This window comes from Colius striatus, chromosome 4 (genome assembly GCF_028858725.1).
Source record: "Colius striatus isolate bColStr4 chromosome 4, bColStr4.1.hap1, whole genome shotgun sequence".
Classification (NCBI taxonomy): Eukaryota; Metazoa; Chordata; class Aves; order Coliiformes; family Coliidae; genus Colius; species Colius striatus.
The window spans coordinates 45,223,714-45,237,349 of NC_084762.1; the positions used below are offsets into that span (position 1 = coordinate 45,223,714).

General features: G+C 45.4%; 1 protein-coding gene across 2 annotated transcripts in view; it reads left to right on the forward strand.

Annotated features, from left to right (window-relative positions):
* Positions 1–1,996: 1,996 nt before the first annotated feature.
* The window catches only part of EPB41L3 (erythrocyte membrane protein band 4.1 like 3), a 99,254-nt gene continuing 87,614 nt past the window's right edge, over positions 1,997–13,636 (forward strand). The window contains exon 1 of one of the 2 annotated variants that reach the window (XM_061996103.1): positions 1,997–2,048. The gene's annotated coding sequence lies outside the window, so the exon portion shown is untranslated. Of the gene's footprint in view, positions 2,049–4,407; positions 4,445–13,636 lie in introns of those variants that run through there. The other variant, XM_061996104.1, reaches the window with a different exon arrangement.

The following is a 13,636-nucleotide window of genomic DNA, read 5'->3' on the forward strand; positions in this document are numbered from 1 at the left end:
GGAGTGTTGAGAACTCTGAAACTTAGGCCCATGCTGGTAGCCCAGAGGTACCAGCTGTCTCATATCTGCTGCAAAGATTTCCTGCTTGTGGGAACAGCCTGTTAATAGCACTCAGTGTTTTGAGGTTAAATCAATGTGCTGAAAGCATTCTAGATCCATGGATGAAAGATGCTATTATATATGCAGTATATCCACAAAAAGCAATCACAGAGTATATTGTAACTGTGGGGCAAATCTACGTGCAGTACTGCTCAAGGAGGACGTGTGTTGATGAGAAATGCTAATGCTCCAGTGGTGTGTCTATGCTTAAAAGCAGTGTCAACACCTTCCTCTGTAATGGACAGTACAAGAGCTGCAAAAGGTTCAGCTGGTAAAGCTTGTATTTTTTTTTCAAATAATACTTATTTAGTTTCCTAGCTTGCTTTCGAGACTCAGTTTGATTCAAACCAACTCAGTCCTGTTTTTTTCCAAATCAAACCTTGTTAACTGTAATGTGCATCTGAGCTGTCAAGACCATTCCCTTGTGATTTGTGATGGCTTCCAGAGATCCTGGTGAGAAGAGTGTACAAATCTTTTTATTTCAACTGCATGACTATAGGTATGCTCTCTGTTAGTTGATGGCACGCATTTTCCTTTTGAAGTCTGTCCCTTTCTTATGCGTGATATAGTGTGCCAGATCTGCTAAATAGCACTTCTGCAATAGCAGATGAAGGGGGATTGTGTGTGTGTCTTGCTATTAAATACAGAGCAGCACAGTTTTGCAGATCTGAGAAATAGTATGTCTGCTGCATACTGTCTAAACCTCTTTCCCTTCTTAAATCCCCCAGAGATGCTGCTAATTAAAGGAGATGGTTTCTTTCCCTCCCTGATTTGTATCAGAGGTCTGAATATAATTCAGATCTTACAGTTTCGGAGAAAGTCTCAAAATGCTCTGTCCGTAGAGGGAATAAGCCTACTTCTGCCATTGTGTTGCAACAAGATTGAAGGTGCAGCATGAGAGCGTGTCAGTCTGTGGCTCTCCCAGAGCCAGCCATTGCTACCCTTCCTATGGCCAGTTCTTCCCCTGGAAAAGAGCAAGCTCAGCTGGTGCTGGTCTCCCAGAGAAGCAAATGAGTGATGCCTCTGTGCGGCATAGTCTCAAATCCAGCACGTGCTGGTATGCCTATAGTTAGTGTACAGCTCAGTTACGTGCTCTAAGAGGAGCTATGTATTTACCCAAAGGAAATGGTGCAAGTAGGATTATCCCCTCCCAAATGGCTTCTTGTAGGGTCTAGGAAATTCAAGATGCTTTCTGACATGTGGCATGTTGTGATCTGTATTGCAGTGAAAACTCAAAAGTCAATTTCAGTTTTACGTTACCCTTTCTGGATCGGGAGCTGATGTATGGCAAGACTTTATTTTTCCCCATTTCAGTTATACTGTTGAGTGAAATAGGGTCCGGATTTTGTAGCTTGTCACTCGAAATTACCGTTGAAAAAGGTGGTACGTACCATCACCCCTGACTGAAAACTCCAGGTGTCAATCAAAGCCAGACCGTGCCAGCACCCAGCTTCACGCTTTGAACTTCACACGGAGTCTCTCCATCGCTAGGGTTTGGCTGCAACTGCAGCAGCTAATAAACTCATCAGTGTAAACAGAAGAATTCAGTTAGCTGAGCCAAAATCCGGCCGGATCCCTCCGGACGCAGGTGGGGATCCCGGTGCCGGGCGGGGGGCGCCCTCACTGCTGTGTTCCCGGGGCGCAGCCCTCAGTGCCCTCCCGCACGCACCGCGGCAGCAGGCGGGAATGTAGGGACTGGCTCCCGACCGCTGCCGGCATCCTGCGCTTCCCATCCTCCGTGGCGTGGGCTTCCACCCCCACCCCCTTTCTCCCTTTCCTTTTTCCCTCCCTCTCGCCGGAGCAGCTTCTGCAGCCCTGATTTGCTGGCGGCGGCGGAGGCTCGCTCTGGGCAGAGCCGGGCTGCGCTGCTGCTGCTGACGCGTGGCCGCCGCCGGGAGCAGCCCCGCTCCCCGGAGCCGCTGCCGGGCGCTCCCGCCGCTGCCGCCAAGGTACCTTCCCGCCGCTCCCGCCCCCGGGGCGTGCGGTGTCCTGCCCGCGAGGGGAAGCGGAGGATACGCCTGCGAGGGCGCGAGGAGATTGCAATCCCCACCACGTAAAAAACTATATACGTATCTCTATATATAAACCTCATTCCTAGGAGCCATTTTTAAGTTAGGAGCCGTGGAGGAGGCCGGGGGGAGGCGGCATGTGCCGCGGGGACGCCGGTAGAGGCGGCGAGCGGTGCCTCCTCCAGAGGGGGGAGGGTGGCGAGGGCTGCGCGGCGGTGGGGCTCGCTGCGGCCTGGCGGGGGGACCCGCCGCAGCTCTGACAGAGCGGACGGGTTGCCATTTTCATTTTTTTTTTTTTTAGGGCGATACGCATTTCTGTGGGAAACTTCTGTAGGCACAAGAGGCATGGCGGGGGATGGGGGAAGGTGTCTGCGTCCCTTCGGGTCTCTGCCCCGCCGTACCTCCGGTGTTCCGCTCACCTGCGAAGCGCAGCGGCCCGGCGGTGCAGGGGGAGCCGCCTTCACTCCCCCCGCGGCCCCTCCTCTCCCTCGGCGGCCGGGGCTGGCGGGGGGGGGGGCTGTGGCGTGTGTGTGCGTGTGTGTGTCCCGGCCGTGGCTTCTGCAATGCGGTGGGTGTGGTTACAGTGGGAGCACATCGCAGTCCCGGACCGCTGCAGTGGCAGCGCCGCGCCGGTCCCCGCCCCGCGGTCCTGGCCGACAGCGGGGGCCCCGCTGCTGTGTGGGGTTGGGAGCCTCTGGGCCGGGGACGCTCCGCCCCGCGCAGCCGGGGCCCGCCGCGAAGGAATCGCTGCTCGGCGCGGGCTCCCAGGTGCGCTGGAGCGGCGTCCCGGGCGCTGCCGCTGCCGCGTCCCCCTCCCCGCGTATCCCCGCGCAGCGCGGCGTGGAAGTTGCGGTGCTCGGCCAGGTCTGTGGGGAAATAGGGAGCGCGAGGGCGTGGCCGGCGGGGAGGCGGTGCGGGTCCCATCCTCCTGCATCCCGGCGGCGGCCCCTCGCCCTTGGGCGACCGGAGAGGGGCTGCGGAGGGGGGGTGGAAAAGAGTATCTTGGCTTTTCAGGTGTCCGTAGTTTTCATTCAGAGATGAAACTTTATCAGATATACTGAGAACCTGGAAAACTTCCATTCTTGTAGTTATTGCAAGCGGTAAAGTATTCTGGCCTTGCAGTTTCATAATTTATTTTTTTTTTCTTTTGTACTTAAGGAGGAAGGTGTAAAGGTTATTGTTGCTCTGAATGCCAGTTGCCAGTGTGCTTCTGTTTGAGGCAGGGATGGAAAGTATATTTGCAACTCAACATGCACATTGCTTGCAAGTCAAAGGGAAAGTATGTACAGTGTTTGAAGTTTTTTTCTTTCAAAATAATTGCAAGTCAGAGGCCTACTTGGCAAAAAAAAAAAAAAAGCTCTGGGTTAGGTGTGTCCCACGTGCATCTGTCTTTTTACAGACAGGTGAGCTGAACGGCCTCTTTTCCATTTTGCTTTGGGTATTGTCAGCATTTGTCAGTGTCTATAGAAAGCAGAAAGATTTTTATAAAGAAAAGAAGTATAACTAAACCTCATAGAAAATGAGAACATAGGCAAAAAATGTAAGTTTTTGACCAGCAAATCTTGTTCAGATGTGATCCTTGCATGCTTTTCCTCTATTCTATGGACAGCAGTCGTTTCATACAGAGTGTTAAAAAAGGTCAAGATCATCATGCTGCATCACTGATGTGGTTAAATTTCAGGAGCGTTGCTGCACCAGTGTTTGTACATGCGTAACAGAGTATAGGTGAATACTGCTATACTGGTCTCCTTGGGTTGGAAAGTTTCAGCTCTAACGTGAGAATGAGACCTGCATGGCAATCAGGGGAGAAGAGAGCCCAAGAACACTGCATTAGAGTGAGAGCTGCTGGAAGTTTATTGCTTGAGCAGGAAGGCTTCTCAAGTTGTCAGCAGGCTGCAGACCTGCTCGCTGCAGTAGAGAACATGAAACATATCGAGAAGCATTACAAATACATTGGTTTTATTTAGTCAGACCCATACAGCCCGGGCAATTTGCCTCCCCAGACAAATTGCGTACAGTTGCATCCCTCTCCTGATGATGCAGCTGATGGCCTTTTCTCCCCAAAGGCAGCCCCATGTGACCAGGAGGCAGTTGGATGCGCGTCAGGAGCTTCATGGGATGGAAGCCTGTTTCTGCGGTGGGCAGGTTTCGCCTTCGGGAGGAGGAAGGGGAGGAGGAGAAGGGGAGCGGCGGGGGGGGCGGGGGCAGCAGGGTGTGGCAGCATCTCCTCCTTTCAGGGTAGGGCTCTGTCAGTCTGCCGGGGAGCTGCAGCAAGACTGGGGAGGTCTAATTATAATTGGAATTCTGTTCTCTCTTCTGAGAAGGAACAAGTGAAGGTGATGCTACAACTTACGTAATTTTTAAATTAATCAGGGTGAGATCTTTTTTCTTCTAGTGGAAACCTGATGAACATTTGCTCTTTAATGGAAAAAAAAATAACAGTTCACAGGTTTTACTTTGAAGGCTGGGGTGGTATTTGTTGGTAATGTCAGCACTGGTCTTAGGTTTGACTCTCGGTAGTGTGCTCACCTTTATTTGTTAGATTTGTTTGGTGCAATTGCTGTGAACTCATTGGGGGCTGGGCATGGTTATTTTTTTAAATGTGTAAGATGTCACTCCTTTGTATTTCAGGCATGATCTTGAGTTAACAGAAAGTTCTTGAAATGTGTTAAATGTGTTATTCACAATGGGTGACATTCAGACTTGTTTCATGGAAATCTCATATACCAGTAAATGACTCCTCGTTGTCTCGGAAAAAACATCACACCATTTATAAGCAGTTATAAGAGAATACTTGTTTCTCAGGAGATGAAATATCTGCTTTATCTATTGAGCTATAGTATTTTCAACGTGAAAGAATTAATAACTCTGTGACTTTATCACATTGAATTACATCCTGGGGTGAGAAGCTCTGTACATTCAGTGTATGCTGGACTTTGAAAACAAAGGATTGATCTGTGCAAGGAGGACTGTTTCTTGAGTCTGCAGGAATGTGCTTTTTCCTGTGTGCAGCATGTCCTTGAGGTACTGTGTTTTAGGATCTTTTTCATCATATTTTTAAACTGGAAATATGACTATAGAATTTGAATTTTCAGAGTGTTTTGTTCAGACATAGTTTCCCTCTAATCAAGTGAAAATAAATGTGTAAAAATACGATTGCTGTCAACTAAGCTTACAATGTGTTTATTCCAAAGGATCCTGAAGGTTACTTCTTACTTGGTATAGAAGTTACAGAGTATGTAAAAGAGTGTTACCTAGAACTAGATGTCGATAAGCATCTAAACTAAGCGGTTTGAATTAGTACTGTAAGGGGAGCCTTTAAAAGAGATGAACTACTGAAAGGATGATGGGTTAGCTAGTTTTATTACACATTTTTCTCTTATCATTTTTATTTAATTTTGATCTCTGGTATTAGTCATTTCTGATGGTTGTGGAATGATCCAAGCCTAAATGTGTACATGGATGCATAGCACCTTTTCTTGTGTTAGCTGGCTAGAACCCCTTAAAGCGAAACACTTGTTTTCTTTGGAAACCTCTCCAGTTCATAAAATGAACAGCTCAGGTATGAGAGAACAGGAGTGTAAGCACTTTTCTTGACTTCAGTAAGAGCAATCAGAGGGGCCCTTTGCTCCTGCCCCTGCCATTTTCAATTGTTATCACCATAAGCATTGGTGCAGAGGAAAGTCAGGAGGATCGCCAAGGACTAAATATCTGTGGAAAAGCAGAAATGGGTCAGTATTTGGGATAACTTAGTTAATCTGAGACAATGTGCTGTATAGGCAGCAAGCTCAGTATCTCCTGCACCCTTCCTGAGTAACTGATATCATGCAATTTGAGTAATTGTCATCTTTTTAATCTCTGGAGGAAAAGAAAATCTTTACTTTTTTACTTGGTCTTTGACTGTATCAGCAGTGCTGGTTATTCTTGAATAAAGCAGATAAAAACAAAAAGGAAATTATAATAATCTTCTAAGTCACAAATCCATTTTCATCCTATGTGACACAGTATCTGAAAGGGTAATACATATATAAAAATTTTTAAAGTATGCGGGAGTAAAAAAAGGGAAAACCAACCCTTTTTACACAGACTACTTCAATGTTTACCCTTTCCTTTATAGATCTTGAAAATACTTTGTGTGCCACAGACAGAGAATCCCTTTCAGTGTTTTCACTACCTATCAAAACTGATCTGTTGGCAAGCTGAGAAACAAAAGCTGTTCTGAAATCTGCATGAGGATCACCCACCAGATGTTTGATCCCACTGAGGAAAGTCTTTAGAGGGTTAAAGAAGAATGTGGAAACTGAGGGCTTGGAGTATGTGTAGGGGGTAAAGGGATAGAATAAATGAAAAGCATATGTGCATATAACAAAAATATTTCAGGAAAGGTGGGGGTGTGCAAAGAGAAAAGCAGGATACAGTTTTGGATACATGGTTATGTGTGTATTAGTATGAAACGTATATTTGCTGACAAATGTGGTAGAAAGGAAAAGTCATAGCACTCTTAATGAGTTTGAGGTGGGAGAAGGAGGCACGTGTGTGGAATGGAGAATGATTGATGGTTTCGATTTTGGAGTATGTTAAAATCTGAACTACTGAGATGTAGCATGTGTCTATTGCTTGTCTTTTACTGCAGCCTTTTTCCTGAAACAAGGGCTGGGGTTTGATCACAGATGACATGCAGGTAGCAGGCAAGGGAATATATATGGGAACAGCTGACCCTGGCAAGTTCTTGGTTGGATCTCTGTTGATGGATGATGGGATGTTCATGGGAGGGAGGAAGGTAAAACACCCTCCTCTGGCCCATGTCAGCATGCTTGCACCTGTTGTTCTTCTCTTTAGTTGTGTCCTGCTCCCCTAGCCAGGCTCCTGCCTGTCCATCTCACTGCATGTCCCCATCCTCTGCTTGTGGTCACTGGCTGAGTGCCTCGTTGGGCTCCTTGACAGAGTCTCTGTTGCATCAGGAGCTTCTTACACCATCCATCCTTCCTATCACACAGCAAGGTGGCCAAGTACCTGTTACTCTTCCCCTTCCTCCCGATTTGGGATTTATCATTTGCATTCCTTCTCCTCAGAGCTTCATCCCCTGCGGTGGCTCAGCTCCCTACCTCACTAGAGGAGCAGGGGACATGAGTAAATCCTGGGAGGCAGCCACATGCTGGGGTGCACCATCAGCCTTTCCCCAGTGGTCGGAGGACACTGCGCTCAGCAGCTGGGCAGTGTGACATCGCTTGTGGCAGGGGAGCAGGAGTCCATGGTGGTGGTGACCTTGTTTACTCCTTATGAATCTAAGGGCAATTATGTGTAACACCACCTGGTTTCCTAGGACATGTTGGCTACAAATAAACCCTTGTTTAATAAGCCAACAAATGCAAACAGGCTGTGAAGAGGAGAAAAAAATGCTCTTCCAGATCTAGGAAACATATGTTTATGCTAACTGAGAGACCTGTTCTTGCACCCTGGCTCACGTTGGGGAGTATCTTTATCTGCCAGTCTTCCCACAGAAATCAGAGAGCCTGTTTGTGACGCAAATCTTGATTTGGTTTAGATAGAGGTATCAAAATCTGACCCTACCAAGTTGTGGCTTAGGTCAGGAAACTGTAATCTCTCAAAGGACCTTGGAGATGATTACTTCACCAGGTCCATTGAATTTGTTGCAGTTTTCTTTCAATTAAATTGTTGCTGTTGCAGAGCAAGCGTTGAGGCAGGCAGTGTTCAGCCCATCTGCTCCCCAGCATAGTGTGATGGCTGCAGGTCATTCACAACTGCACTGGAGTCAGTATTCGGACATATACATCTATAGAGAGAGAATTATTGCCACTTAACCTAAGGAAATTAGTTGCAGCAAGAAACTTAGTACCTCTGATTTGTGTCTAGTAGTGGTTCTTAACCTTGCAAATCAGTAAATATGAGCTTTGATAAAGGTAAAGACGGTGGGTGAGATATAAAAGTGTGATCTTTTGAAGTCCCTTCTAATGCTTAAGATTCTGTGCTTTCAGGAAAGGAGGGTCATTTTGGTTTAGCCAGATGATCTTGGTAGTCCAGGGGGAGTTGCACAGAGCGCTGTGCATGCATGGGTTATCTGACACCAGCCTTGGCTGGGAAGGTTAGGGAGGATGATAGGCAGCTGCATTTTTGGATGTCCCTACATCACCTTGTTTAAAAGCAGGAGTAAAACACAGATCTCACTTCCACTTGAGGGACTTGCACAAGGCACAGTTGCCTCATATTGTAATCAGACTTCTTAGTTGATCATCTTAGGATGGTATGAGGCTGGTTTAACTGTGTGTCTTGCTTGTCAAACACAGAATCACACAGAATCAAACAGAATGGTCGGGGTTGGAAGGGACTTCTAGAGATAATCTAGTCCAACCCCCTGCTAAAGCAGATTCATCTCGATCAGGTCACAGGAACGTGTACAAGTGGGTTCTGAAAACTAAAAGACAAGAAGCCCCCACACCCTCTCTGGGCAGTGTGTGCCAGGGCTCCCTCACCCTTACAGTAAAATCCTTTTTTTTTAGTGGAATATTTTGTGTTACAGTTTATGTCACTTGAGATGACAGAAAAAAAGTTTGCCCCATTCTCTTGACATACATCTTTTAAATACTTGTGTTAATAAGATCCTCTCTCAGTCTTCTCCAAGCTGAACAGTCCCAGGTCCCACAGCTCTTCCTCACAAGAAAGATGTTCCAGTCCCCTGATCATCTTGGTGACCCTGCACTGGGCTCTCTCCAGCAGTTCCCTGTCCCTTTTGAGCTAGTGAACTCAGAACTTGACACAAGACTCCCGATGAGGCCTCACCAGAGCAGAGTAGAGGGGGAGAAGAACCTCTCTTGACCTACTGCCCACACTCTTCTTGGTGCACCATGGGATGCCATTGGTGGTCTTGGCCACAAGGGCATAATGCTGGCTCATGGTTAGTTTGCTGTCCACTAGAACTCCCAGGTCCCTCTCCACAGAGCTGCTCTCCAGCAGGTCAATCCCCAACCTGTACTGGTGCATGGGGTTGTTCCTCCTCAGATGCAGGACTCTGCACTTGTCCTTGTTGAACCTCATGAGGTTCCTCTCTGCCCAACTCTCAAGCCGATCGAGATCCCATTGAATGGCAGCACAGCCTTCTGGGGAATCAGCCAGTCCTCCCAGTTTGGCGTCATCAGGGAACTTGCTGAGGGTACACTCTGTTCCGTCACCCGGGTCATTGATGAAGGTATTGAACACGACTGGCCCCAGAACCTATCCCTGTGGAACTCCACTGGCCACAGGCCTCCAACTTGACTCAGTTCCATTGATCACCACTCTCTGGGCTCTGTCATTCAGCCAGGTCTCGATCCATGTCACTGTCCACTCCTCCAAGCCACAGTGCTTGAGCTTTCTGATGAGGATGTTATGGGAGACAGTGTCAAAAACCTTGCTGAAGTCAAGGCAGATGACATCTGCTGCTCTCCCCTCATCTAGCCAAGGCAGTTAGACTCTCAGAGAAGCCTATCAGGTTGGTCAAGCAGGATTTCCCCTTGGTGAATCCATGTTGATTCCCCCTGATAACCATCTTTTCCTTCATGTGTTTTGAGATGGCATCCAGGATGAGTTATTCCATCACCTTTTCAGGGATGGAGGTGAGGCTGACCGGCCTGTAGTTTCCTGTCTCCCCCTTCTTGCCTTTTTTGAAGACTGGAGTGACATTGACTTTTCTCTAGTTCTCAGGCACCTCACCTGTGCTCCATAAAACCATGTAGCAAATGTAACAAAGCAGAATCTTGAGAGCAGGCCTGGAAGGAGAGGCCCAGCTGCAGGCTTGAAAGGTGAAGTGAGACGATGGAATTTATCTTTGACGTTTCTTCAAGCTTTCTCTTTTGGATCATTTCAGAAGACTGAAAGTTTTGGTTAATTATATGTGCTTAAAGGGAAACAGTGTAATGTAGTTTCCACATACTGATGCATTATTCTTCTACAGCTGGAGCTGGCAGCTTTTCATTTTCTTTCCACCTCGCTTTTTCTCCTAAAAATAGCAGCGCACTACAGTGGGATTACAGCAGAGGCAAAAGAACGTTTCCTGAGCAACAATTTTTGCCAGGTGTTGGTTGAGTTAGCATCAAGAGCAGATTTTGGGGGATTCAGAAGGAGATATAAATAGGAGCAGAACAAAATGGACAGAGGCAAAATTGGGGTCAAGAGGACAAGGCTGGTAGGTGGGAAGTATATGGATGGTGAGGTTCACTAGGCTGTGCAACTGCCTGCGTGGGGAATTGGGAGAAACCTCATCATTTGAATCATTTAGGAGTTGCCGAGACAGAGCACTCAGCAGCACTGTATGAGTAGCAAACTCATGGTGCAGATAGGAGGCACAGGCAAGATGACCTAATTTCCATCTCTGATTTCTATGATTTATTAAAGTGTTTTGCAAGCTTTCTCTTAGCAGACTTAGAGCTGGTATTTCAGGCATGGCAATTAGGAGGGTCCTTTAATACTGTGCCAGCACACTGTCAGAGTTTGATCACTTATTTGCAGCGATAGCATGCAAAGTGCAACAAACAGAGATTGTGGACAGGCTCTACACCAATTTAGATCTGGTATTGACACTGGTTTACATTCTGTGTTCTGTCCTACCCTCAATGCCACTAGTCCTGTATGTAGACTGTAACTATATGCTGATGGACTGTAGAAGAGTTGATCTTGAAACAAAGTAAAAAAAAATAGCCGCCACCCACAATTGTTTCTTATGCCACCCTATTTAACGGCAACCTAAAGAATGAGATAATGGTTGTTTTGTTTGGTTTATTCTGATCTTGGGATTCCCCTTGGGCTTGTTGTGGGTTAGAGGAGACAACAGACAATACTTCTGCCCCACTGGTTGTCCAAGAAAAGATAGCACCCACCATCTTTGTCAATATTTTTAAATATATTCAGCTAGACTTTCTGGCTGTGTAAACCAGGTACCTACTTGTGTTTGCACATAATTAAATGTGTCATACAATTGATTATTGTGATGGTGAAATGCTGATATAACTAAAGTTACTCAAAAAGCCTGCCTTTCTCTTCAAGGTATTGGCATTGAGGTTATTTTTTCTAATCTATACCCATTGACCACAATTCTTGCAAAGCCAAACCAAGACATCCAGAATTTCACATTTAAAGCATGTGAAAGTGTTTTATTCTCATTTGCTAGCAGTGTGACACAGATTTCTTAACTTGCTCTTCATTATGTGAACGCAAAAATATTTTTCTAGCCCTCACATCATGTATAAACCATTAATATTGTACTTTGCAACTTCTCTACTAACATGTAATGCAGAGCAGTAAAGACAGTCCTTTTTTCAGCCCCAGGGGACAGTGATTGAATTAAGGATGAAGAGCTGAAGAATAAGAAGTTCCTTCTGAAATTTTTACTAGTTTCCCACTGCTGTTCTATAAGAACAGACATAAAATGTCTCTTGCCGGTACAGGGCAAATAGTGTGGTTTTGGGGTTACCCATGGAGTCGAGGCAGTTGTACTTTCTTCATTGCACTGTCCAGGAGGATCCCAGCAGCTTCTCTTACAGGAGTGTCTTTATTAAAGTAAACTCTCTGGCTGTAGACTCTGTCCCTCTTCAGGTACAAGTTTGTTTTGACCTATGTTTTCACCTACTATATGAAGCACATAATCATTGTGTTTTCCCCATCCCTTGTGAATCGCCTCACTTCACCCCAGTAGCAGTTCAGTTACTGCACTTTATTTTCTCTTTGCCTGTGTCTAGCATTTTCCATCATCTGAAGCACCCCTTTCTAATTCTTGTTAGTGGTTCTTCTTTCTAAAAGCAATGTAGCTGGTATGAAAGAAGATGCCCCCGTAACCTTCTGATCCTGTGATGTTGCTTTGTAGAATACAATAAGTATATTTATGCTTCCTTCTTCTAACCAGCATGTAGAAAGCAATACAAATGTTTAGTATCTCCATAGGTTTGTAAGAAATCTTGACGTTTTAGTTTTAAAATGCTGGCATAGAAGAGATGATGCAGCAACAAACCATCATGTTATAAAGATAGTAGGATGTAGTTTACTACAAATGCTTCGATATCTTTTGGGTTTTTCTAAGGCATGCCAGGGCTATTGTTCCTAACCCACAGAACTGCGAGTCTGCTTCCTTGGTGCCTGGGATGATGTTGTAAGAAGAAAAATTGCTGCAGGATAGGACTTAGCAATCAAATCAAGGTTTAGGTCAAGGAAATGCAATATCTGTTCATTGTCTAAACAAAACCAGTTCAGCTGAAGGTGAATGTTTTGTGTCTGGTTTCCACTGGCTGTATTTTGATTTTGTAAAGTAGATGTGATAAGCAATTATTTCTGCATACATGCTGTTGTTTAAAAAACACTAGTGGTTAAATATTTTTTAATTAAATGTTGGCTGCTGAACCTCAAAGAAACCATCCAGAAATTTGGAAGGGATAGAACAAACATTAACAAGAGTCTGAATAAGTGTTTACATGGTGGATCGGATTGTTTCCTATTTAAAAACATGCTAGTTTGAGAAGCAGGCTGAGCAGAAGTTACTCGTTGACTAGTGGTGCATTTAAGCTCAACATCTTGAGAATCTAAAGCAAGGAATCCCATTTTATGGTCGAATTTGGCCTACATTTTAAGATGCTGTATAACTTACTCTAACCTAGTATCCTGAAATTGTGGTATCTGGAAGTGCCATTTAAAGTAATTCTGTGGAAATTTTTAGAATTTTATTTCTTTCTAAACCCTGGTTAGACATGTAATAAAGAAAAGTATTCATCAGTAGTGTTAGATAAAAAATGAATACCTAAGGGTAATGTTTAACATCAGTTAAGATGACAACTCTGTATCTTCCAGAATTGGGGTGGCAAAGCATCATGACAAGTGTACTTTTAGAAAAAAGGGAACTCCTTTAAAGCTTAGTGGGACCTTGGAGTATTTATTACCTTACCTAGGGAAATAGTGACTGAGGCTTTTATTCAGGCTTCATTGAAAAACTCCTCAAGTACTTTGGTCCTTCCTACCGGAACTGCCAGTACAGAATGAACTGCTCTTTCCAGGCACGGATAAAGCCCTCAACTTTGTTTCTCTGTTGCCTTCCTTGCAAACCACATTTATTAAGTATTTCTACAGGTGGCACTGCCCAAGGTCCTCTCCTGCTTTAGAAAACTGAAGTTAGGAGGTAGCAGTCGGGGCAAGGACGGAGGTCCCAGACCCTCCTGGCTGCAGCACATGCAAGGAGAAGTGCTTCACCCCAGGGTGCTAACAAATGCTGCTTTGCCATCTCAAGGATGTTCTGTAGTAGCTTCTGGGGCTGGTAACTGACTGACTATTCTGCTTGATCCATTGTTGTAGGTGCTTCAGAAATTAATAATTCAATTTGTCAGGTGAAAATTTAAATTGCATCAGTCACACCTCTTGCAGAGTTATCCTGTGATTAAAACTGATGAACATTTTTCAATGAACCACCATTTTCATGTGCTCCCAACCTTTCAAGGCATTCATAGTTGAAGCTTAAACGTACCATGTGCACTCTTAAAAAAATTCACCTTTAAAAG